This window comes from Procambarus clarkii, chromosome 81, assembly GCF_040958095.1.
Source record: "Procambarus clarkii isolate CNS0578487 chromosome 81, FALCON_Pclarkii_2.0, whole genome shotgun sequence".
NCBI classification, from domain to species: Eukaryota; Metazoa; Arthropoda; class Malacostraca; order Decapoda; family Cambaridae; genus Procambarus; species Procambarus clarkii.
In genome coordinates this window covers 19,021,803-19,049,240 of record NC_091230.1, presented here as the reverse complement: position 1 = coordinate 19,049,240, position 27,438 = coordinate 19,021,803, and the positions used below count along the sequence as shown (strand labels likewise).

Sequence of the window (27,438 nt, the reverse complement as noted above, 5' to 3'; positions counted from 1 at the left end):
GGGCGGGGGTCATTGACAAGCCGCCGCCTTCCCGTCCCCGTCGATGCCGCTACAGAAATGGTGGCTCTCGGGTAAATTCAAGAATTCAATTTTGGGGTTTATTTTCTCAGCCCATTATGTACCTTTCCCATTACCGCCCACATAATGGGTATAGGGTGTATAATAATTAGGCTCGAGGAAAAACTTACAGTATTATGATCAATGGAGGAGGGAGAGGGTGGCAAGCGAGCCGTGTACCAAGCGCCGCCTAGGGTACATAACGGGGCTGGACCAGTCGTACTCAACCATGTCACATGTCCTTCATTACAGCGCGCGCCGGTGTCCCCACTACACGTCCCGGTGTCCCCACTACACGTCCCGGTGTCCCATTACACGTCCCGGTGTCCCCACTACACGTCCTGGTGTCCCACTACACGTCCCAGTGTCCCCACTACACCTCCCGGTGTCCCCACTACACGTCCCAGTGTCCCCACTACACGTCCCGGTGTCGCCACTACACATCCCAGTGTCCCTATTCGAACCCCAGTTGGAAACAGACCCAACTATAGGATGGGTTAACCCAAGTATCGCGCTTCCAAAAGGGTCGCCCAAGTTGGAAAAGACGAACACTGAAAGAATATTGTTGAAAACATCTTGATAACTGATTAAACCAAAATTATTTATTAGTCAGAAGAAAGACAGAAACGCGATCTATATGTAAAACCTCTACCAGACAAATATTTTAAGCAAAACCGAAGATATTTGTAGTTGTATAAAAGTGGCAGTTTTCATCGCTCGTCAAACTCGAAAACCGCAGCATTCATCTCAGAACCATGCCTATTTCACGCAGATTCCTTAATAAACGTAAGAGTTTTATATGTCACAAGAAAGACAGATATATAAGCTTCGTTCTAAATACCTTACCATGTGCATATTTAAATTTAAAGCGAAGATACGTGTACTTTTATAATAGCCGACTCCAGACAGATCGATCGACGGAGCAACTCTCTCTCAGAACAATGCTTATTTCACGTAAATTTGTAAATAATCGTAAATTTTTTATATGCCTCAAGAAAGATAGGAATATAAGGCTCATTTTAAACACTTTATCATAGACATAATTAAAATTCTAATGAAGATTCATGTATTTTAATAATCGCCGAGCTCCAACCCCCGCATAGACTGAGCGACAGAGCAACTCTCTCAGAAGAATGTTTATTTTACGTAAATTCGTTAATAAACACAAATGTTTTACACGTCTTAAGAAAGATAGAAATATAAGCTTTATTTTAAATACATTACATTAGACATATTTAAAGCTCAAGTGAAGATATATATGTTTTTATAGTGGCGTTCAGTAGCTTTTCGGTCATGGAGTGCAGACGCCTACGCACTTGCCAATATGTTGTGTAATTAACAAAGATACGCTAATAAAGCCTAAAATATTACATGCCTCCAGAAAGACAGAGCTATAATCGTTATTGTGAGTGCATCAAAGGAAATATATCATGTTGGAGACCAATGATATAGCAATTTTAATTTAAGGTTCGAGTCCCGCCCGGTCGAGAGAGATGGGGAGACTCGCCCCATCTATTGGAGATTCTGTCCACTAAAGACCGCAAGCTACTCACACCTTCCTAGCATTACGTAAGCAATGAAGTAATATGGTATATTTACTCACTATAATGTGGATGCTGGTTGCAGAAAATGAGAAAACATAATTTTACTCTGAAAAAATATCATTTCATAACAAAATAAGATGTAAATATGTAATATCAAAGGAAGTCGATGGTCCAAGCAACAATATCGTGGAGCGACTTATCCAAGATATATTGCTCTCTGGAAAGTGTTTGCTGGCATATCAACCTTCTGTACACAGTGATCCAGTCGTCGAACTTCTCTGCTCAAATTATCGCAAATTTAATTTATGATGTTAACAAGTAGAATGCGTATTTTTAATCAAATCTAACGATATTAACAAGTAGAATGCGTATTTTTAATCAAATCTAACATAACTAGCCAGAAAACGTTAAAGATTATTTAAAAATACATGGTTGGAAGTTAAATCAACTCCATAGAACAATATTTTTGTTATAGATACTAATCGTTATTTGTTGGTATGCGTTCGCTACTTAAACTATCATGTACTGTATTTATGTAAAATCTCCCTGTTTCTTCGGACATGGAACACGGAACCTTACACGCTCTCTGATTTACTGTTTAATAGAGATTCACAAATAAGCTTATGATTGTATGCGTTATCAAAAAGGCAGTGACAAAGTCAATTTTGCATTTTAATCACAGAGATTAGATCTTAGTGAGATAGGAAAGATATTCATATTTTAAAGAAGGATTTTTGAACCATCGCTCTCCCTATCGATAGAAACTAACTTTTTTTTTTGTTATTATTAACAAGCTTAGGTATACACAGTAATGTGCTGCTACTCTATTCTATATGAAAGATTACACAGTGTATATCAAAAACTAGCTATAAGTTCATTAAATATTCCCATCTCACAGGATGGTTAGTTATACATGGAATCAGGGGATAAAATACCAGCCTCATTAAAAAAAAATCAACTGTGACTAACAAGAACACCACTTACGGGCTATTCATGCCCGTGCTACCTTTTGGGTGGCTTAATCCTCATCAATCAATCACAAGAAACAAGGGATACATCTCCCGTCACGCAGGGTCCAGTCGCACCTCCACAGATCTCCAGTATCATCTATTGATACTGTTAATGGTTCAAGAGGACTACCACTTACGGGCCTACCTCAAGGTAACAATCAGGTGAGACCATAAAATATAAGGCTGATCTATTAGCCTCCGTTAGCAAAATTCGGGTACAGCATAAGAATATCTTCCAATATTCCTAAGTGTATGAAGTAATTACAGAGTTCAAAGTACCTTATACCATTTGGTCTGAAGTCACTTATAACAGGGCAATCACAGATATAGTGTTGGTGAGTATGTCCCAGCTCTTGTTCACATAGTTTACAATTGGAATATTCACCATTGGGGGCTATTCATTACCTGCAGCCACCTGCGATACATATCGATATCCTAGCCTAATTCTGGCAATTACAATGTCACACTGTCATTGTGACACTAGTGGAAGTTTTATGCTGTCCGTTCATATAATTCTCGATTCTAAACATGTTTACTTAGTTTAGTTCATTAATTATGCACCCCATATATCATCTTGTGGGCGGTAGTGGAAAAGGTTACAGAGGCACATAAACATGTCATAGCTCTTTATACTCTTGCTTTCTGGCTTTTGTGTGTCAGTGACTGCTCTTCTGTCTTCCCTAATTTCCTAAAATATTGCGGCTTTGACAGAAGAGATTGGAATGCCCATATCCCACTCAACTTCAGGCTTATCACATTCAGTCTTAGCTGCCTTGTTTGTGTCATCATGCTGGACAACACCTATATGAGAAGGTATCCATACAAATGAGACTTTGAAACTCCTACTGTTTGCAATAATAATGTTGTTTATAATGGAAGTTACAACTACAACCTTTTGAAGATCAATGCTAATTTTATCTAGATAATGTAATAAACGAAAGTTTTCTATGTCAACAGAAAGGCAGAAATATAAGCTACACTTTAAATACTTGTCATAAATATAACTGAAGTGAAAGCGAAGATATATGCATTTGATACTGTACAGTTTCTTGATGGCTTGCTCTAAGAGTGTGAAGCCCTTCACACCTTCCTATAAATTGTGTAATTTATTTCCATATATGCTAATTAACCTTAAAATCTATATGTCAGAAGGAAGGAAGATGTAGACGTTAATGTGACAACATTTCAAGAAATATCTCTCTCTTTAAAGTTAAATAATACAATCCTATCGTCGGTGTCCGGACACATGAAAGCTACTTAGGTATCAGTGGCCAGCCAGGTGGAGATCACAGGCTGTACAATACTGATAAATTATGTAATTCACAGAGATACGTTGATAAATATTAATGTTTTATATTTTATTAAAAATACAGATATATACTTTGTTTCATACGTTAAATGTAACAATATTTCAGTATATATTATATAAGCATAGTATATATAATTCAGTATATAGAATATATTGTAACGGTTCTATTGTTACGTAAAGTATGGTGACAAATAAACACAGACACTAAGATACTATATATATATTTGGTCGAATATACAGAAGTACACAGGTGATACGTTGGTGTGAGTTGAGCGCACTGAGCGTTGGTACAGTATCTCGCAAGTGTCTGCTCTAGACCACACTTGAAAGTAAACTCTGGTTAATGTTTGCTATCCTGCTGCTTATATGCCCGGGCAACGCCTCACCTCATTCATCTCCAAAGGTTGACAGGAATATTAACAAAGCATTTGGAGCGAGTATATTATTGGGATAATCTACTCGCTACAGAACTCCCCCTCCCAGGGGATGAAAGGAAAAATACTTGATCAAGGAACTTAGCTGGTCGGTGAATTGTACGCCCTGCTCGCGTTACATAACCATCAAAGTTAACTTCCTCCTCTTCGCTGATGTCATCTAACTGGGGTCGTAGGGTGGGAGGTCGCACAGGATCGTCCGTCGTCGTAGGATCAGGTTGTGGTGCGGCTGGTAATTGGGGTCGAAAAGTGAACTGCGTAGTCGGCGGATGTGTCTCTGGATTTAGCAGTGTCGCAGACGTTGAGACGAAGCCTGGAGCAGAGCAGAGAGCTGAGTGAGGCCGGAGTCGTGGAGCTCTATGTGGGAGAGCGTGGCGGCTCGATTGAGAATTGTGAGTGTCTAAACTCGGGGAGCGAGAGCGTGGCGGCTCGATGCGGTCGTAGTCTGCTGTCTGCTCAGTGTCGAAGCTGTAACGTTTTGGGTTGATTAGGACTGTACACGCCGAGTACTACATTGTTGACTGTGGAAATTGTAGTCTGGTACCAAAAGATGTAGGCAGTGTGTGGACAAGCTCGGTGTAGCAGGAGAGAAGAATGTGCATAATTGTTGCGTCCTTGGGTCGCTGGTGGAGCATTTAGATCCGGGGCGGATGGGCTCGGGCACCAGGACATTAGGAGGTAATGTAGGCACGTAGTTAGGACAACGAAGTAATCACATCTAGAGCTGAATTGTCCTGAAGGCGACGAAGTGTCGGAAACGCAAGCTGTAAGTCCTGTACTGCGCAAAGGGCTTGAGTCGGCCGAGTATCAAAATGCAGTGAACGTGTAGATGAATCTGATGACAGAGCAGCTGTCGTGGGCGTAGGACAAGCAGTGCCCTGGCAGCGACGGAGAGTCGGCAGGACAAGCTGTAGATCCAACATGATGTAATCATTGATGAGGCTGTCAGATGAGTGAGTAACGATCGTGGAGCAGCAAGCCGTAGTAGATGAAAATGCAGAGATGGACGCGATGAAAATCATAGCTGTGGCAAGGGTGTTGGCAACGTTCCATGACAGGTGGCTGCGGTCCACAGCAAGCAGCAGCAGTGGAGGACCAGTGAGAGTCCATGTTGTAGTCCATCGTGGCTGGGTATCGTCGAAACTCTCTGGGGTCACCAATGTAACGGTTCTATTGTTACGTAAAGTATGGTGACAAATAAACACAGACACTAAGATACTATATATATATTTGGTCGAATATACAGAAGTACACAGGTGATACGTTGGTGTGAGTTGAGCGCACTGAGCGTTGGTAGAGTATCTCGCAAGTGTCTGCTCTAGACCACACTTGAAAGTAAACTCTGGTTAATGTTTGCTATCCTGCTGCTTATATGCCCGGGCAACGCCTCACCTCATTCATCTCCAAAGGTTGACAGGAATATTAACAAAGCATTTGGAGCGAGTATATTATTGGGATAATCTACTCGCTACAATATAATAAGAGTGTCAGACCACGGAGGAAGAATTGAAACAGGAATTTCCTTTAGTACTTTCTTATATTAATACATCTTCAGAGCGAACCATTCCTTCTGAAGATGTATTAATATACGAAAGTACTTAGAGCATTCTACTTGTTTCCTTACACATTCTATATATTTCCTTAACAGCATGAACTCCTGTATGCTAATCCCCACTATCACCAAACCTACCCGAGTCACTCAAACATCAGCCACTACCTTGGACCACATATGGACAAACATAACAGCTCCCCTTGTATCTGGTATAATCTACGACAGAACAACTGACCACTATCCTACCTTTCTCATAGCGAACATGGACATAACACCACCAAAAAGCAAGAAACTTTCATTTAGGCTACACAGTGAATCAGCTTTAGACAATCTTACAGAGGCACTTCACAATATTAACTGGGATTCTGAATTCAATAATACCCATGATATAAATTCATTAACTAACCTCTTCCTCTCCAAAACTCTAAGCCTCTACAACCTTCATTGTCCCCTTCTTACAAAGCAAGTAACTGATAAAAGATTAAACAATCCATGGCTCACAAGTGGCATTCTCAACTCAATCAACAAGAAACATGAATATGAAAAGAAAGTTAGGATTGGCCTAGTTTCAAAGGAAGTAGCTAAAAGGTACTCATCAATGCTTACCAGTATCATAAGAAAGGCAAAACTTGCATATTATGTGAATAGATTCAATGAAGCAAAAGGCAACATGAAAAACACTTGGAAAACTATCTCTAGTATCCTAGGAACTAAACAACACTCACATAACCAAATAAAACTCTACAAGGATGGGGATATACCGTCAACTGATTTAGAAATGGCAAATGAATTTAATAGTTTCTTTTCATCGGTTGGTGCTAATCTTGCCAGTAAAATCCCACAGACTCAGACACATATTAACACATATCTCTCAGGCAGCTATCCAAACTCTCTTCTCCTTTCACCAATCAGCCCGGCAGATGTTGTGTCCATCATACACTCTCTAAAAACCAAGGCAGGGAACACCAGTGAAATTCCGTCCATTGTGTACAAGAGAGCCTCCCATGCCCTTGCCTCACCCATAGCACTACTGTTCAACAAATCTATAGAGTGTCACACCTTCCCTGATATCCTCAAAAAAGCAAGAGTAACGCCAGTCCATAAAGGAGGCAATCCGGCGGACATAAACAATTATAGACCAATATCAAATCTACCCATTCTATCAAAAATATTTGAAAAAATTATTTACAAACAGCTCTATTCCTACCTCGTAAAATTCGACATACTCAGCCCCTGCCAGTTTGGCTTCCGGTCCCAAAAGAGTACCAATGATGCAATCATTAGTCTCCTTGACATTATCTACTCAGCCCTTGACAAAAATGAGTTTCCGATTGGACTCTTCATTGACCTAAGAAAAGCCTTTGATACTGTTAATCACAACTACCTCTTACTTAAACTCCAGCATTATGGAATCCGAGGCCTTGCCCTTGACTACATCCGATCCTATCTTAGTGACAGACACCAATATGTAACCATCAATGATACAACTTCTTCCACTCTACCAATTACCGTTGGAGTGCCACAGGGCAGCATCTTAGGACCTCTTCTATTTCTTATATATATAAACGATCTGCCTAATGTCTCTAATATTCTCAAACCTATATTGTTTGCTGACGATACTACCCTTATCTACTCAAACCTCAACCCACATACACTAAATAATGTTGTGAATAATGAATTAAAAAAAGTCCACTTATGGATGTCAACGAACAAACTAACATTAAACATCGAAAAGACTTACTACATCTTATTTGGAAGCAAATCATCAAATGCAATTCAGCTACAGATAGACAACATTAACATCAGTAATAAAAATGATGGCAAGTTTCTTGGCCTATTCCTAGACAAAAGACTCAACTTCAGCACCCACATTCAACACATACCTAAGAAAGTCTCTAAGACAGTTGGTATACTCTCCAAAATCAGATATTATGTTCCTAACTCTGCTCTCCTCTCACTATATTATGCACTAATCTACCCCTATCTTAATTATGGTATCTGTGCATGGGGGTCTACCACTGCAAACCACCTTAAGCCCATCATCACACAGCAAAAATCTGCTATCAGAATAATAACTAACTCTGCTTTCAGACAACACTCAGCTCCCTTGTTTAAATCTCTAAACTTGCTAAATATTAACTCCCTCCACACATTCTCTTGTGTCAACTACATTTACAAAACCCTGTTCTTAAATGCAAACCATGCTCTGAAACTCTCCCTGGACAGATGTAATAGGACCCATTATCACCACACCAGAAATAAATATCTCTTTGATATCCCCAGGGTCAAACTTAATCTGTGTAAACACTCTATGCAAATTAAGGGACCTAGTCTATGGAACTCACTCCCTAGTGAATTGAAAACTGCAAAACTCTTGCCTTATTTAAAAGCAAAACCAAAAAGTACCTAACTTCATCTATTTAGTTTCCTACACTGAGCTTTAAATTTGCTCTGTACCTAGTGGTACCCAATCTCCTAATTTTTATGTAATATCAAACAACCTTATCATTGTGTTCATTGCTGTCTTCTTTTATGTGCTAGCCATATGCTGTATTGTGACTACCAATTTTTGTCAACTACCATTCAAGCTGTCATTGCAATCAATCTTATATTGTTTCTGCTGTATTGTGCCTACCAATTTGTTGTCAACTACCATTTTAAGCTGTCATTGCAATCAATCATAGCTATCTATGTGCTTTAATATACTGTACCTATAATTTTCTCTCATCTTTTTTTTTTTCATTCCATGTAATCTGTTATCATTTTTGTGTCTATAAATTTTGCAAGTATTTACCTCCTTAAAATTTTCTTAGATTAAGGACCTGCCCGAAACGCTGCGCGTGCTAGTGGCTTTACAAGACTGTAATTACCATAATTGTATCCTCACATTCCTTATGTACATTCTTGTATATGCATAAATAAATAAATAAATAAATAAAATAAATTGTGGTTTTAATATTGAACAATTATACATATACGAAACAGACAAATCTGGTGTCCGAAATAGTAAAAATATTAGTGTGCGATGTGATCAATGTAAGGGGGATATTGGGTGTGCCTCGTATCCCCTACAACAACAAGAAGTTCGAGAGCGATGAGGCCGCCACCTACTAGCTTCAGGATGTCGTCGAATCTAAATCAACAATATACTACCACCGCTACTTTCTCGGAAACATAAGTACCTGCCGCTTTACTTCTCTCACCCTGCCTAGCCTGGCCTGGTCTGACCTGGCCTAGCCAGACCTGACCAGACCTGACCTGGCCTAGCCTTGCCTAGCCTAGTCTGACCTGGCCTAGTCTGACCTGACCTGGCCTAGCCTTACCCAACACTAATCACCACACGTGACAGCCCAAACGAATCGCAAATAAGTACACGTAACAAGTCATATGCCCGGACACTCTTTCACCTTGGGGACTGAGTGGTAACTATTGTATAGAAGAGCCGGCTCCCTGAGAGTGGTAAGAGGGCGTGATAAGAGGCTAACGTGTGGTCTTGAAGGAAGTCGATAAAGCAGACAATTTTCAAAAGGAAGGGCAGCATAACGAGCAGACAGGAATGGACAGACAGTCGGTTATCCCATAATGTGTAATACGCCCCGCACAACATGGGTGGAGTGGGGGGGGGGGGGTTGTAGCAGGGCACAGTATGGTGATGGTGTGGGTGAAGTACACACCCACTGAATTCCTGCCATCAATAATTGTTTTCATAACCATTAGAACAATGGCATCCCTCCAGCCACCATCCTTCCACTGACCCCCTCCTCTGGTCCTCCACCTCAGACAATAACCCCCCACACCCCCTCTCCCTTCCAGACATCAGCATGTCAAAATCAGTACCATAATGTGTTTAAACTATTTAAACTAAGTCATTGTGTATCTCAAGGTATCTTAATTCATTTGAAAGTGTACATGTGCATTCGTTCATATACTCGCCTAATTGTGCTTGCTGGGGTTGAGCTCTGGCTCTTTAGTTCCACCTCTCAACCGTCAATCAACAGGTGTACAGGTTTCTGAGCCTATTGGACTCTATCATATCTACACTTGAACCTGTGTATGGAGTCAGCCTCCACCACATCACTTACTAATGCATTCCATTAGATATAATCATATATGATTACACATAATCATAATCATTCCATACACATAATCATAATCATTCCATACACATAATCATATATGTGTACGTCAACATATACATACATGCGTATATATACCTCATATTAAAATACTGATAAACGAATGACCATGAACAAATTAATTTATAATTGTAGCATTATATATAATTTTAATAGACTAATTACGTGTTTATACATTTCAATGGTCCAGACAGGTGGCCAGCCTTGGACATATACACTTCTGGTAGGCACAATGACCTCATGTTAGACCCTTGATAGATTATGTGAGAGAGAGAGAGAGAGCTGGGGCAGGGAGGTGCGTGCCCCAGGGAGATAATCCATGCTCATGCCCCACCTCGAGGTCAGTTCTCGAGTCACACCAAGAATAACAATCGAGCAAGTTGTCCTGACCAGGATGTGGCATATTAGGGAGGGTTGAGGAATAGGAAGCCTGTCTGATAGGGCTCTTGGCAAGCAGCTCTCCCTCAGTCTACCTATATGGAAGAAATGTATCTAGGCCCTCCTCCCCCCTGCCTATTCTCTCTCCCCCACCTTTCTTCCTTCATTTCCTCCCTCCTTCCCTCCCCCCTCACTGGTGAGAGAGTAGGAGTGTGAGAGTGGTTAGAGAACTCGTAGTTCTCACGCTCGTGAAATTGTCTGCGACCCTGGAGGAGTAGAGCGGAAGGGGGGGGGTGAAAGTAGGTGACGATGGAGGAGTAGAGGGGAGCATTATATGCAGTGAACGTAGGTGTCTATGGAAGAGTACATCATAGAGGAGGGTGAAAGGAAGGTGACGATGGAGGAGGAGAAGGGAGGGGGTGTGAAGGTAGGTGATGATGGAGGAGTAGAGGGGAGGAGGGGGGCAAAGGTAAGTGTCTATGCAAGAGTACATCATAGAGGGGGGTGAAGGTAGGTGGCGATGGAGTAGAGCAAAAGGGGTGGGGGTTGAAAGTAATCCTGAGTTTAATTTTTTAGTTATATATAGTGACACCTCGGCTTACGAATGAATATTTATGAACTTTTCGGGTTACGAGCCTAATTTCTTCGAAAAATTTGAATCGGGTTACAAACTTTGCCTCGGGAAAAGAGTTTGTTGATACATACGTATGGGCTGACCTAGCGCGTGGTGGCATGGTGATCGCGCCTCAGTTTACCAGTGTCTCCTGCCTAGTAAGTATCGCGCCTGAATTCTTTGTAAAGCATTACATTTGTTTTGGGATTTTTGGCTATTTGAACATAAAATTTGTTATGATATATCTTGCCATGAGTCCCAAGAAAGCCAGTGGTAAGGTTCAAGCCAAGAAAACACATGTGAGAATGACCATAGAGGAAAAACAAGAGAGCATTCATAAACATCAAAATGGTGCACAGGTTGTTGAACTAGCTAGGCAGTACAACAAATCTAGGTCAACAATATTCACTGTACTTGCTAAGAAAAAGGACATTATGAGCATTAAAGTGGCAAAAGGCATATCAACAATCCCGAAACAAAGAACACAAACACTTGAGGATGTTAAAAAGTTTTTATTAATTTGGATACACAACAAGGAGTTACCAGGTGATAGCATTTCAGAGGCCATCATTTGTGAGAAACCAAGGCATTTGCATGAAGACCTTTTAAAGAAAACCCCTGGAACAAGGGGGGGGGGGGGGAAAAAGATGAATCAAGTTTGAAAATGTGAAAAGTTTGTGTGACAATAGAGCCTCGTGCAAAACTTTTGCTGTGGTCATTACCTGGTGGAATGCACCCAGGATGGAGTATTAGGGCTATACATCTTTTAAATTATAAAAGTAATAAACATTTCCCATCAACCTTACAAACAATATTAACCTATTTTCATGTATTTCCCCCATGTGCATTTTAACAAAGTTGCTAAATTGCCTTTATCATTCTGTAAAATTTCAATTATAGTACTGTATGTATAATTTTGTTAGTATAAATGGACTGAATATTCTGAAATTGCTATTAATTTTACAATTTCAGATTCAAAGGTGGTCTGGACACCCAATTTGGTCAGACAGGTGAAGAGAGCATTTAGGGTAGTTCGAAGAGATGAAGATGGTCGCAATTGTGTTCGAAGAGGCAAACGCCCCCCTTTGCTCCTGACATTATGTTCAACCATTGACCTCTGCACACCTAACACAAGGTAGGTTGAAAACTGCTCCTTCATGTCATTGGTACATTAGCCAGAAACTCAGGGCTCATGTAGGAATATCCCTAAAAAAAAAAAAGTGGCCCCAACAATGCATCCTCCAAGTCTGGAGGATGAGCAGGAGCATTGTCGAGAAGCAGGACCTTGAGTGTCAAACTTTTCTCTTGCAGATATTTTTTGATGGCAGGGCAAACCACTCCACATCACAGTTTTTCTGCACATTATATATTTTTTAAAACTCTTGGATTTTCGGAATGATACACGAGCAAGGGTTTAATTTTCAAATCGCCACACAGCACAAGAGTTAGCCTATCCTGACACAAGTTAGCCCAAGTTAGCTTGTGTCCGGGCAGTGACGTCTCCTCTTGGGTAATGTATGTCCTCTTCGGCAATTTTTTCCAGAATAGCCATGTCTCCTCACAATTAAACACTTGTTGTGGAATATATCCATAAATACAGTATCTACAAAATCTTTAAAATCACGAACAAATCTTTCAGCCCCTACTTTGTCTGAGCTGGCACCCTCACCATGCCTCACAACACTATGAATACCACGTCTTTTTTCAAAATTTCTCAAACCATCCCCTACTCACCTTAAACTCTTTCGTATCTGCAAAACTCGTTCTAGGGGTTTTCTTTATAAGATCTTACATGAAGATTTCATTGTTGACCAAACCACACACTGGAAATTGAATAGACGACGACATTTCGATCCATCCTGGACCATTATAAAGTCGATTGTGATGAGATGAGGGAAGCAAGAGCATTAAGTAGGCAAGAGAGAGAGGTGAGGAGATGGCAAGTATGTACGTATGTACATGAATAAAACATGTACATACTTATACATAACGTGTGTAAATAGTGTAATAAACACAATAACAGTATTTTGGGAGGAGGAATGTTGGCGAGTAATGTGTTGGAGGAGGGAGGGAGGACTGGCAGGGTGTGGCAGCTCACTCATGTTTTTTGGGCTCACCATACCAACATAGTGGATCGTTATGGTGAATACATACGTAGATGGGTATATACAATGTGTGTATATAGTGTAATAACAGCAAAAACACTGTTTGATTGTAGAATATGTCACATATATGAGGCCCATAATTTTGAGCATAGCAATGTTCTATACTTTGAATTATATAAATTCCACAAATTACACACTTTTAAATAATATTACAGCAAAAAAAAAGAAGAAATGAATGAGAAACTTCAAAATAATTGCGCAACATTTTATTCGCAGCAACTGCCGTCGCACGGGGTGGCGGGGCCGATAGACCCCCATCGCTCCAACGCTCAGCGCCCATAATTTGCTCAACTTCCCAACTCCATCGCAGCTAAAGTAAGTCACATACAATATTTTTTGTTTAGTTTCCCCGTGATCAGACTCTGCATTTTAACAAGAAGAGAAAAAATTTTTTTGGAAAGAATTTATTTCTTGTGCACCAGGGTGTTATTTGGAGACAGAGCAGTTCAGTGGTTAACTACTAAATTTTTTTTTCTCCCACACACGCACCCCCCTAGGAAGCAGCCTGTAACAGCTAACTCCCAGATACCTATTTACTGTTAGGTAACAGGGGTCATCCCCTTTTGTACAAAGAATCTGCTAAAGCTTTTAGGGCTAATCTTTGACACTCGTTTGTCTTTGTCGCCCCATATTTTTTACGTCCGAGTTGAATGCTCTAAGGCCCTTAACTAACTTTAGGTCATGTCCCATACTTCTTGGGGAGCTAATCGACACTGCTCCTCTCTTTACATTCCTCTCTCGTTCTGTCTAAACTCGATTATGGCCCTGTTTACTCGTCTGCTTCTCCTTCTACCCTTCACCATCTGGACACACTGCATCATACTGGGTTACGGCTCAGCTCTGGTACCTTTCCTTCGACACCTACCCTAAGCCTGTATGTTGAAACTGGCGTCCTGTTTCTACAGGATCACCATGATCGCTACTGTCTTCTCCACCTTGCACGGTCCTTACAGCACTCTCACTCTTGCTTATGTCATGCCTTGACCTTTACCCATCCTGTGGTTCCTGTTCCCCTTCACCACCTATCTCTTTCTGTACGGTTGTCTCTCTTACAAAATGCTCTTTCAGTTTGTGTTACCAATATTTCCCCTCGTGTCATTCCGTCTTTGCCCCTATGGAGGGGTCCCCATTCCTAAATTCTGTAAGCCTTGACCCACATGACTAAAACTTTTACCCCTCCTACAGTTCTAAATCACCTTTTCCTTGAACACTTTTCTTCACACTTCCACTCTATTTCCGTCTTCACCAATGGGTCTTAAGTCTGCAGACGGTGTAGGCTACTCTGTTGTTTTTCCTGACTGCACCTTTGTGTCTCCTGCCTCCGGAGACTAGCATCTTCATGGCAGAACTTTATGCTATTCTCTATGCTCTTCATCAACTCTTTTCTCGCTGTCAATCCTCCTCTGTGTTTGTAGTTGACACTTGCAGTGCCCTCATGGCTCTAGAATCCTTTAATCCAGTCCATCCTTTGGTAGTTGAAATTCAACATTGGCTGTTTCTTATCTCCAGTAGATTTAAGACAGTGGAATTTCGCTGGATTCCCACCCATATTGGTGTGTTCTTAAATGAGCGTGCGGACACTGCCGCTAAGGAAGCTATCCGCACCTGTCCCATCTCCCGTAAAGGTATTCCTTATTATGACTTTTACCCAGTTATTCATTTCCCCATTCTTGCCCGTTGTTGGTCTTCTGTTACTGGTAACAAATTGCGTGCTCTTAAGAGTAGTGTGTTCCCGTGGCCTTCCTCCTACCACTGTAACCGGTGGTGGGAAACGGCTCTGGCGAGGTTGTATATTGGTCATACACGTTTAACTGATGGGCACGTAATGGAGCACTGCCCTGCTTCTTATTGTCCAAACCGTTGTCTCTACATGTCCTGACTTCCAGGACTTAGGTCCCGACCATCCCTCACTGTCAATTGTCCCTCGATAAAATTCTTGGTAAATTCAATACCTTTGATATTGTTCGCCGTATGCATTTTTGTTCTCGTATTGGCATTCTTGGTGATATTTAGCACCCTCTGATTATTTCGCACTTTGATGGTGCTACATGGCCTTCCCGGTTTGGTGCCTTCGTTTGGTAATTACCTTACCTTCATTGTTGTTTCATTTTAATGTGGTAGTTGTGATATGGATTGTTCTGGCTCACGTGCAATGTCTTGGATTTTTTTCAGTTTTATATTAAGAAATTGCCAGTCTTGTTACTATTTGTAGAGTTAGAGATCTGCATTAAGGCCTCAATATTATATTCTTTATAACATGTTATCAGCAATTGTTGTGGTTGGTAATATTTAGATTAATGTCAGTGATGTATATGACAAGGGTTAAGACCCCTTGTGGTATGACAGCATTTTTCCCAGTCATTTCTTTAACAAATGAAAGGGTCCTCGTAACCATTCTTTTGTCCTTTCTACCATGTACCCGTTTGTTGCTTCTTGGTCTTTCATTTGGTACTTTGGCTATTAAAACAATGGCCTTTGGTAATGTTGCAATTACCATTTCTAAAAAAAATGAGCAGGTTCATTAGGCAGGGTTTGTTTTTAGCAAACAAAGTTTTACAAAAAAATTCCATTCCTTCAGGACCTTACTGTCAATTAGTTTGACCTAACATCTGCAATCTGTTTTGCCCTTTCAAACAATGGTGGTTTTAATCTAGGTAAAATATTTCAGAATATCTGAAGTTTGGCAGACCAATCATTTAAGAGCTTTGATTAAATTTAAGTTACCAAAGACTTTGTGAAAACCATGTTGTATAGATGCATAGATGCTTCAGTGTAAATTTAACAATCTTTAGTTAATTTAATCATAATTTGTACAAAGCTTAGGTGTTGCATAGCTTTAAATTTACTTTCAAATATGAAAACTAAAATATTGACTAAAGTTTCTTCCACTTTAATATTTCAGACTAATTTGCAATATTTTTTAGTTATGTAAATTGAATAGGTAGTCCATTTTTACATCTTTTCAATGCATTTTGCATGCACCTATGTAACAAGTTACAAATAGGTGTAAATTTTACAAGTATTTATTTTTAAAGTAAATAAATTTCAGATGTTTAAACATTGCATCAATAGTAGTAAACAATTTCCAGCATAATTTCAGGATAAGGTATATAAAGTAGTTTCATTAAAATTGTTTTATTTAATAAGTTTTACATATAGTATTTATAATACATCTAATATTTATTACTGTTTCAGGTTGTGGGACAGATGATCCTAGATGAACAGAAGATCCAGGACAACTCCAGAGACAATCACCTGTAAAAGAAAAATAAACATTAAACAGGGACACTACTTTTATTATCACCAATGCCTAATAATAAGGCCACAAAAATCCTAACATCCTATCTTTTAAGATAGGCTCAGCAAGGCCTATCCCTTCCTCTGGTTGTAGTGCAGAGCTTGTTCCCTGAATGGGTGCATTACATCCACCACTTTAGTGCCATCAACACATTGTACATATGCATTACTGAAAGCACTGTACAATGCATGCCAGGACACTTAAGTTTTAGATGCATCCACCCATTCAGCAAACAAGTCCCTGTGAGAATTAACAATGTAACCATTGTTAAGGGTCCCTAAACCTATGCAAATCTAGTCCATCTATTAGATGGGTAGTAGAGCAAAGCTCTGAAAAAGCCAAGCCAGGGAAATCTGCAAGACTGCCTGGTCCCCTTTTATGAAATGGGGTAGGATCAGTACAAACTGCATCATCCCCTGTGGGTTGTAACAGTAGGACATGGTTACACACCTATAAATGGACTAGATAAGAGAATTAAGATTAGGTCATTGATATAGCTAAAACATCAAATTCAAACTCACCCACTTTTGTAGATTTCCTTTTGCAGAGTAAAGGAGACTCACTCCAAGCCAGTCCATGCATCATAATCACTCACCTGAAAAATATTTCAACAAATTAATTTCAGATTTAAAGCCAATCTTTTACTTTTCAAATTAGCATTCAGTAGTTTACAAATTCAGATGGAAAAAAATTTCTTTAAGGAATTTACCTTTCCTACATATTCTAGTAGCAGTAGTAAAGATCTAATTTAGCAATATAAATATATATGGCATCAATTTGCCAACTTTCGGTAAATGTCATTTGAAAAGCTATCCACAACTGCACTTTAATGGCAATTTACATTTATCTTTAGCCAATGCTATATTAAGTTTAAGATAGATGGTGTAGATTAACAATCTACACCTATCTCATCTTTACCTAGCCCCCAAACCTTACATTTGTCAGCATTAAACTGCATCTGGTAGTCTTAACCATTTCAAAACTATATAGGGCATCGGTATTTTTTATTTGCCAATTCTGCAACTATTGCAGTCTAAACCATAATCTTGCGAATAACCGAGGTCCAAGGAGAGCTTTTAGGCACTACTTACAACACTTTTCCCAGCTTAACCCCATTTATACTAATTTCCTTTGGTATAGCCATGACCTAATCAACTTCAGTCAGCATTCCCAATGATCCGAGCCCCTATCAATTTTGCGCCACTATCAAAATCTCTGCTGAAGTCAAGGTACACAAAATTAAACCTTATCACCATTTCCTCAACTATACAACCTAATCCATGAACATTTAGTAATAAAACTATGCGATTCATATATCTAGTCATGTTTCTCAAAAAGAGTAGAGAAATGGCACTTGCAATGTTAGATTCTAGTAACTTTCCTCACAATAGACTAAGCTAATTGGTCACTAACTTAAGCGTTAAAGTTAACTCAAACTTTTCCTTTAAAACTTGCTATATTAGGAACTTTCCACGACCGGCCTTTACCCGACATAATTAAATAGGGTAAAAACGGTATATTAAATGCAGTAAAACTACGGTCAATTCAATATGATAAACTTGCATTCTTTAAGCATGGGCTGCATAGTAAGTGAACTAAACTAAATGTTAAGCACCCTGGCAAACCACTTCGTTCTATTCAATTTCTTTATTTAATCACTTTGTCCGGCTAGAATTTTTAGATTAGATTAAAGGAACACCATCCCTGGTAACGGCTGAACTAGTTAACCAAATACAAATATTTAGGTAAAATACTTTTAAAACCAGTCTACTTCCCCCACCAGTAGACTTGTTCAGCTAAAGGCATAATGTAATGTTCCACTTTAATAAATAAAGACTTAAAAAAAACACTACCCCATCTGTGTAGTTACCGGTTACCTGACATTCTACGCTTAAAATAACCCATCTATTCCCCATAATTGTTCGATATAACTTACCTCTCACCCGCTGGTCGAGTACACAGCAGTATATATCCTCCTCCATCACTCACCGCGTGGATACTATTTCACTAAGGCCGCAAATTGCCTCAAATCACCTACGTTGTCCATAAACATATATAGAAGAGCAACTGACCGTAACACCCGTATAGCGAACTAATGGGAACATTAGTAGTACTGCTGTCAAAACATAGATGGCGCCAGGACAAACGGTAATCCCTATGAACTCGCCTAGTTATGCGTAGGGAATTGAGCTTCAGCTGTTTGGTCCCGCCCCTCAGCTGTATTCACCTAGTTGTACTCACCTAATTTGTGCTTCCAGGGGTTGAGCTTTGGTTCTTTGGTCCCGACTCTCAACCGTCAATCAACAGGTGTACAGGTTCCTGAGCCTATATGGGCTCTATCACATCTACATTTGAAATTGTGTATGAAGTCAGCCTCCACCACATCACTGCTTAATACATTCCATTTGTTAACTACTCTGACACTGAAAAAATTCTTTCTAATATCTCTGTGGCTCATTTGGGTACTAAGTTCCCCTTGTTCGTGTTCCACCCGTATTAAAGAGCTGTCTTTGTAACTATCAAAATGCATATATCTTTGCTTTCACTTCAGTTATATTTATGACAAGAGATTTAAAATTTGCCTATATTTCTGCTTCTCTGATGACATTAAAAACTTTCGTTTATTACAGTATCTACATAAAATTAACATTTATCTTCATTAGGTTGTAGTTCTCATCAATAGGGAGAGCGTCGGTAAAAAAAAAAAATTGTTTAAATATAAATATCTTTCCTCTCTCAATAATATGCCCGAAACGCTATGCGTACTAGTGGTTTTAGGTATTGTATGTACTAGCTCTATCTATAAATAAAATATTATGTTTGTAAATAGACTATTTATGAACTTTACTAATATCTAATCTGTGTGACTAAAACGTAAGAACGACTTTATCTATGCCTTTTTGATAACATATACAATTATAAGCTTTATTAGTGAATCTCTATTAATTAAACAATATATCAGAGAGTGTGTAAAGTTCGGTGTTCCATGTGCGAAGAGACATGGGAGATTTTACATCAGTACAGTAAATGTTTTAAGTAGCGAACGCATACTAACGAATAACGATTAGTATAGACCAACACTATTGTTCTGTGAAGTCGATTTAACTTCCAGACATGTATTTTTCAATAAGTCTTAAATATTTTCTGGCTAGTTATGTTAGATATTATTAGAAATACGTATTCTACTTGTTAATATAATAAACTAAATTTGCGATCATTTAAGGAGAGAAGTGCGACGACTGGATCACTGTGTACAGAAGGTTGATATGCCAACAAACACTTTCCAGACAACAATATATCTTGGATAAGTCGCTCCACAACATTGACACCTGGACCGTTGACTTCCTATGAGGTCACATATTTACTTATTTCATAATGGAAGTATATTATTTTATAGTAAATATATGTTTTCTCGTGTTCTGCATTAAGCACCAACATTATAGTGAATAAATATACCATATTTCTTCATTATTTAAGTAATGCTAGGAGGCTTTGAGTAGCTTTGGGTCATTAGGTGAACAGAATCTCCAATAGATGGGGCGAGAGTCGCGCTATCTCTCGCCCGAGCGAGAGTCGAAACTTATTTTAGAATTGATATATCTTTGTCCTCCAATAAGATATATTTCCTTTGGTGCACTCACAATAACGAGCATCTCTCTGTCTTTCTGAAGGCATATAATATTTTAGGCTTTATAAGCGTATCTTTGTTAATTATACACTATATTGGCAAGTGCGTAGGCTTCTGCATTCCATGACCGACAAGCTACTGAATGCCACTATAAAAACGTATGTATCTTCACTTGAGCTTTATATATGTCTATGTTAAAGTATTTAAAATGAAGCTTATATTTCTATCTTTCTTGAGACATATAAAACATATGTGTTTATTAATGAATTTACGTGAAATAAGCATTGTTCTGAGAGAGAGTTGCTCTGTCGATCAGTCTGTGCGGGGTCGGAGCTCGGCGATTATTAAAACACATGTATCTTCATTAGAACTTTATATATATCTATGGTAAAGTATTTAAAATGAAGCTTATATTTCTATCTTTCTCAACACATATAAAAACATTTGCGTTTATTAACGAATTTACGTGAAATAAGCATTGTTCTGAGAGTGTTACTCCGTTGCTCGATCTGTGCGGGATCGGAGCTCGCCGATTAGAAAAATACACGTATCTTGGCTTTAAATACAAATATGCCCATGGTAAGGCATTTAAAATGAAGATTATGTTTCTATCTTTCTTGAGACGTATAAAAATCTTACGTTTATTAACGATTCTGCGTGAAATAAGCATTGTTCTGAGATGAATATTGCGGATTTCCGGCTCTACGACCGATGAAAAATGCAACTTTTATACAACTACAAATATCTTTAGTTTTACTTTAAATTTTGTCCTGAGAGAGTTTTCATATATAGATCCAGTTTCTGCCGTTCTTCTGACATAAAAAGACCTTTGGTTTAATAAGTTATTAAGATGTTTTCAACAATATTACTAGGGCGTTCACCGATTCTAACATGGGCGACCCTTTTGGAAACGCAACACATGGGTTGACCTGATTGATATATGGGTCAGATTCCATTAAGGTTCGGAACATCCCTACTACACATCCCGGTGTCCCCACTACACATCCCAGTGTCCCACTACACATCCCAGTGTCCCCACTACACATCCCAGTGTCCCCACTACACGTCCCAGTGTCCCCACTACACGTCCCAGTGTCCCCACTACACGCCCCAGTGTCCCCACTACACGCCCCAGTGTCCCCACTACACATCCCAGTGTCCCCACCACATCCCAGTGCTCATGATCGAACGCACAAAACACTACACCGCGGCTGATTTCGGGGTAAACTCCTTAAATTTTGTTTATTTATAAATACAAGAGTTGTTACAGTCTTCTACAGCCACCAGCACGCATACCGTGCTGTACAAAAATTTAAAAAACTGGGACACAGACGTGTAGCGGGTCGTGCAGGTCCTTATCCCAATTTTCCCTGGAATACGACTTGCCAAATAGTTTAACAACCCATTCACTGCTGGGTGAACAGAGTCGTACAAATCTACACTTGTAATCTTTCATGTAGACTGTAAACCACAAAATGAGTGGTTTATCTCATCTTACTGCTGAGTAAGAGCAGCACATTGCTGTGTATACCTAAGCTTGTTAATAAAAAAAATATATTGGTGCATAGACCAATAGGATGTGTTGTGCTTACATTGGTGTGCGTTGTTCTTATGACGCCCACATTATGTATCGCATCACTAAACTTCATTTAATACCTATATGCCTGCTAAGCAGAAAATGTTAGCTGTTATATTGCTAATATTGTTATTAAAACCACAAAAGCATTATAGTGTGGTTTTAATGTTGACCAATAATTCGTATACACAATGTATATTTTTTTCCCCGCGAAATGGTAAAAAATTTGCATGCGATCCGTCTTCTGTACCAACTGACTTGTATCCTCGGCAACCAGTACATAACAAACATTATATCCATGGCAACCTTAAAATTACAACATACAATAGGGTCCCTACAAACAACCAGAGGTGGTACCCCTATATATATATATATATATATATATATATATATATATATATATATATATATATATATATATATATATATATATATATATATATATATATATATATATATATATATATATATGACAATGTCAGACCACGGAGGAAAAATGAAACAGGAATTTCCTTAAGTACTTTCGTATATTAAATACATCTTCTGAAGATGTATTTAATATACGAAAGTACTTAAGGAAATTCCTGTTTCATTTTCCCTCCGTGGTCTGACATTGTCACATTCTTAATCACGTGTTTATTTTCGTGATATACACACACACACATATATATATATATATATATATATATATATATATATATATATATATATAGAGAGAGAGAGAGAGAGAGAGAGAGAGAGAGAGAGAGAGAGAGAGAGAGAGAGAGAGAGAGAGAGAGAGAGAGAGAGAGAGAGAAACGCTGGCACTAACCACTGAACCACCTTGTCTTGGCTGCAGGAAGGGTTATCTTGAGATTATTTCGGGGCTTAACGTCCTCGTGGTTCGGTCCTCGACCAAACCTTTTTGTTACACGCCCCCAGGAAGCAGCCCGTAGCAGTTGCCTAACTCCCATGTACCTATTTACTGCTAAGTGAACAGGAGCATCAGGATGAAAGAAACTGCCCAATTGTTTCCGCCTCCACCGGGGATCGAACCCGGAACCTCGGGACTACGAATCAGAAGCACTCTCCACACAGCTGTCAGGCCCTAGGATCTCCGGATTTCCTGTGATCAAACAAATCCGGTTGCATGCTTTTTCGTCAGGGTGGTCCAGTGGTTATCGTCATAGGCTGGGATTCTCGGGGTCCTGGGTTCGAGTTATCTCAGAGCTCCAGTTGATTTTCTCATTGATATATATCACGTTAGTGTGATTTCTGCGTGTGATTAATAATCACTTTAGTGCGCGCGGCACTCATGAAAAAAAAAGAACATTGTGCGCGCGGCGTTTTGGGCTCTTGAGCGTAAACACCAAAAAGTGTGTAATCTTTTCACTCTCCTGACACCAATTCTCAAGCTACGTATTTCATTTTGGTATCAATGTGTTGGCAATAAAATTCTCTATAAGTTCATATGTATAAAATGTCACCAAAGCATTAGCTATCCTACCAATAAATAAATAAAAACGTAGGTCACTCGCCGTGACGCCCAAACAGCAACAAAATGTTCATACTCTTTTGCAGGCGATGAGTCACAATAACGTGGCTGAATTATGTTGACCAGACCACACACTAGAATTTGAAGGGACGACGACGTTTCGGTCCGTCCTGGACCATTCTCAAGTCGATTGTGTCGACTTGAGAATGGTCCAATCGACTTGAGAATGGTCCAGGACGGACCGAAACGTCGTCGTCCCTTCAAATTCTAGTGTGTGGTCTGGTCTTCATACTCTTTTGTTTGTTGTCAGCTCCACATTAGTCCTACAGCGTTAAATTTTATATCACTGAACTCGCAATAAAATTCCCTACACAGACATGCATATAAATGTAGAATCATGATCGCGGCCCACCAAGAGTGTGTGAAGTGGGCGATTACCCTCGTTGTGTCAACAACTCAATAGTCTCTCCACTAAGTTACAATACAATGCCGTTTTCCCAAATAGGCCATGTTCCTATTAGAGAAAACGTAAATTTAATGGCAAACATTTTCATACTAACCCGAAGTCGATCGAATAATAATTAGATTTTATGTTTTTTTTTTTTTTTTACATCGTGCGGCTATTTACGTCGCGGGTACGCATCCCGTTTTGACAAACCCGTAGTGTATTTACGACCCTTAATATTAATATAATTACAAGCAACTTATTGGTCTGCACTGAGACGTGGTTGTAAAATTACAACCAAAATAAATTTAAAAAAAAGGCCCCTTGTGGATGTCAACCAACAAACTTACACTAAACATAGAAAAGACCTACTACATCTTATTTGGAAACAAATCAACAAATGCAATTCAGCTTCAGATAGATTATGTAAACATTAGCAATAAAAATGATGGAAAGTTCCTTGTGCTATACTTAGACAAGAGACTCAACATCAGCACCCACATACAACACATAACTTAAAAGGTTTCTAAAAAAGTTGGTATACTCTCTAAGATCAGATATTATGTTCCCTACTCTGCTCTCCTCTCACTCTATTATGCACTTATCTATCCCTATCTTACTTATGGTATCTGTGCTTGGGCTTCAACCTTTCCAAACTACCTCAAGCCCATCATCACTCAGCAAAAATCTGCTATCAGGACAATAACAAGCTCTGCTTTCAGACAACACACAACTCCCCTGTTTAAATCCCTAAACATGCTAAACATAAATTCACTCCATACATTCTTTTGCCCGAAACGCATTGCGTAATAGTGGCTTTAGGCATTGTATGTACTAGCTCTATCTATATATCAATCCATTAATGTAACATTACTTGTATGTATGTACCTTACCTGAATAAACATATTTATTTATTTTATTATTTATTCTCTTGTGTCAATTACATTTATAAAACCCTTTTCATAAGTGCAAACCCTGTTCTGAAACTCTTCCTGGACAGATGTAATAGAACACATACTCACCACACCAGACATAAATATCTCTTTGATATCCCCAGAGTCAAACTTAATCTGTGTAAACACTCCATGCAAATAAAGTCTAAAGTTCCTATTCTATGGAACTAACTCCCTAATGATTTGAAGAAAAGCTGTCAAACTTTTACCTTATTCAAAAATAAAACCAACAAGTACCTAATTTCATAATCATAATTTTCTACCTAGTGCTTTATCTCGCACTGTATCTAGTGCTACCCAATCCCCCAATATTTGTACCTAAGTCATATTACTTTACCATTGTAATCTTAGATATCATCTGATATCATGGTTGTTGTATTGAGTGCATATTCTACTGCATTATTCCTTGAAATGATCCTCATATTGTGCTTCAGTGAACAAATGTATAACCCTGAAATGTTATCCTAATGTACCTAGTAATCCTTGTTCATTATTGTGTATTGTTATTATTATGTATTATTCTAATCTGCTTGTGTAAAAAATGTCTTACAATGTACCTGTAAACAATTTGTCAATCTTACTATAATTAATCTACTTAAAATTATCTGTACCTGTTAAGTAAAACTGTAAAGTACCAGTAAAAAATTTTGTCAATTTTACTCTGAATTATCTAAAAATTATTTGTTAGCTTGCCCGAAACGCTATACGGTTAGTGGCTTTACAAGAATATAAAATCAACTTAATTTCTATGTTCTCTGTTAACCACCAATGTACCTTCTTGTACATAAATAAATAAATAAATAAATTACAATAATATTACTGTACAATAAAAGAAAATTACAATAATATTACTCGTGCAATATTATTGTAATTACAAAGAGCGTATTGGTCTGCATATGTCAAGACAGCTATTATTTAAACAATTTCAGTCCCAACATGTGTTTCTACGATTACACAAACATTTCCCTTGCCACATTTCTTTTATAATAGACTATAAATGTCATACAAGTGTGCACATCAGTTAACCTTCATTGCACAAGTGCCGTACAGGTGCGTAGTGCCCCAGCTTCCACACATCTGACACACTATGACGCTCCCAGGTGTTATTCTCAAGGCCTCATGCATAAACCATCACCACTCTAAAATTTTATCACTCAAAATTCGATCAAGCGCATCTTCCTCACACCAGCCATGGGTGCCACTGACTATAATTTCGGTCATAGCACATTTTTATATTATTAAGTGGATACCATTTAATGTGTCACCACACATTCGACCTTCATGCAAAATATATATAATATTACCTGAATGTATGTTACTAATAGTTTTACTCTAGTAAAATCGACTGAATTTTGGAATTATTTCAAACTTCTGAATGTATCATTAAATTAAGGTGTATAATTAAGGTAAGATTTATCATTAAGTTAAGGTGTATCATTAAGGTAAGGTGTATCATTGGGTAGAATGATAATACAAGGAGACAGACGATGATGAAGGTCTACCTTAATGGATCGAGTGGTGTATTCTGCGTGAAAAGGCCTTGCTGCTGCCTACATGCAGTTATACTAAACGTTACGAGACTCTACCATAACGCGGGCATAAGCAACTGTAACATACAGACCTGTGTACCACAACGCACCTGCAGCCTAACTCGCCTGTACTCTAATATTAACCTCTTCTTTCACTTTTCATTTGACTTTACTGGATTACTTCACTTCTTACCCGAGTTTTGTATATTGTATTACTTCCTACTCTACTGAAATAATTATACTGTTTTATACTTCAACTTAAACTCTCGTACTGAATACCTTCTACCTCGCTAGTCACCCTGCGTCTTGTGACTTGTACCTCGCTAGTCACCCTGCGTCTTGTGACTTGTACCTCGCTAGTCACCCTGCGTCTTGTGACTTGTACCTCGTTAGTCACCCTGCGTCTTGTGACTTGTACCTCGTTAGTCACCCTGCGTCTTGTGACTTGTACCTCGTTAGTCACCCTGCGTCTTGTGACTTGTACCTCGCTAGTCACCCTGCGTCTTGTGACTTGTACCTCGTTAGTCACCCTGCGTCTTGTGACTTGTACCTCGTTAGTCACCCTGCGTCTTGTGACTTGTACCTCGTTAGTCACCCTGCGTCTTGTGACTTGTACCTCGTTAGTCACCCTGCGTCTTGTGACTTGTACCTTGACCTCACCCCTCTTACTCATCCTCTCCCATCTGGTCCACATTTAAGTCCCATTATTGCTGTCCTTCCTGCTTGTTGCTAATTCTGGCTTGTTCAGATCATCAGAAAAGCCAACAGTCGGGCTGTTCAAGAGCTGTTCACTATTCAACAAGTTTTATTCAGCTGTTTACTGTTTAATAAACTCAATTCAAGATAAATCGTTACTGCTTTCATTTTTATTCTATGTGGTTGTAGTATAATTTTAAGTTAGAAACAAGCGATATTATTACTTTAAAGCTCCAACAGAGTCAGGATTTAAAGCCTATCACCTGTCAAGTCGATAGTCCTTAAATCCAAACACTTTTATATTGCAATACAGTAGTTGCAAATGTCAGGGTGAAGGCGGCAGAAGGTACATGAGGAGCCTAGTCACGGCTGCTCCTGGAGCAGGTGTGGTGAGGATAAGCGTCACACACACCAGGACATGCATGCAAGTCACCTGTCGTTAATCATGCAGCAGGTGTTCCAGTATTCAGAGAATACTCTTATGGAGTTTATTTATGCAACCATTTTTATACTAGTTTTAACACTAGTATACTATACAGTTTTTTAGTATAGTAGCCAGAACGCACTTCTCGGCCTACTATGCAAGGCCCGATTTGCCTAATAGGCCGAGTGATTATCTTTATTTTCAATAAATTGTTTCC

General features: G+C 39.0%; 1 protein-coding gene and 2 long non-coding RNA genes across 6 annotated transcripts in view; 1 reads left to right on the top strand and 2 right to left on the bottom strand.

Moving 5' to 3' along the window:
- Positions 1 to 921, bottom strand: part of LOC123773119 (alpha-(1,3)-fucosyltransferase C) — a 30,956-nt gene extending 30,035 nt beyond the window's left edge. The window contains exon 1 of one of the 3 annotated variants that reach the window (XM_069315264.1): positions 904 to 921. The gene's annotated coding sequence lies outside the window, so the exon portion shown is untranslated. Of the gene's footprint in view, positions 1 to 188; positions 535 to 903 lie in introns of those variants that run through there. The other 2 variants (XM_069315266.1, XM_045766613.2) reach the window with 2 other exon arrangements.
- Positions 829 to 16,484, top strand: LOC138357980 (uncharacterized). 2 transcript variants are annotated; one of them, XR_011225191.1, is made up of 6 exons: positions 829 to 843; positions 2,500 to 2,773; positions 8,892 to 9,084; positions 12,006 to 12,168; positions 13,415 to 13,513; positions 16,394 to 16,484. It is a non-coding gene; the product is annotated as an uncharacterized lncRNA (long non-coding RNA). The 2 variants fall into 2 exon arrangements; XR_011225190.1 differs by lacking the exons at positions 829 to 843; positions 2,500 to 2,773 and having other exon boundaries at positions 8,863 to 9,084.
- On the bottom strand, positions 16,318 to 18,561 carry LOC138357981 (uncharacterized). Its single transcript, XR_011225192.1, has 3 exons — positions 18,433 to 18,561; positions 17,018 to 17,091; positions 16,318 to 16,453 (listed from the first exon to the last, which is right to left on the bottom strand). It is a non-coding gene; the product is annotated as an uncharacterized lncRNA (long non-coding RNA).
- Between the last annotated feature and the right edge of the window lie 8,877 nt (positions 18,562 to 27,438).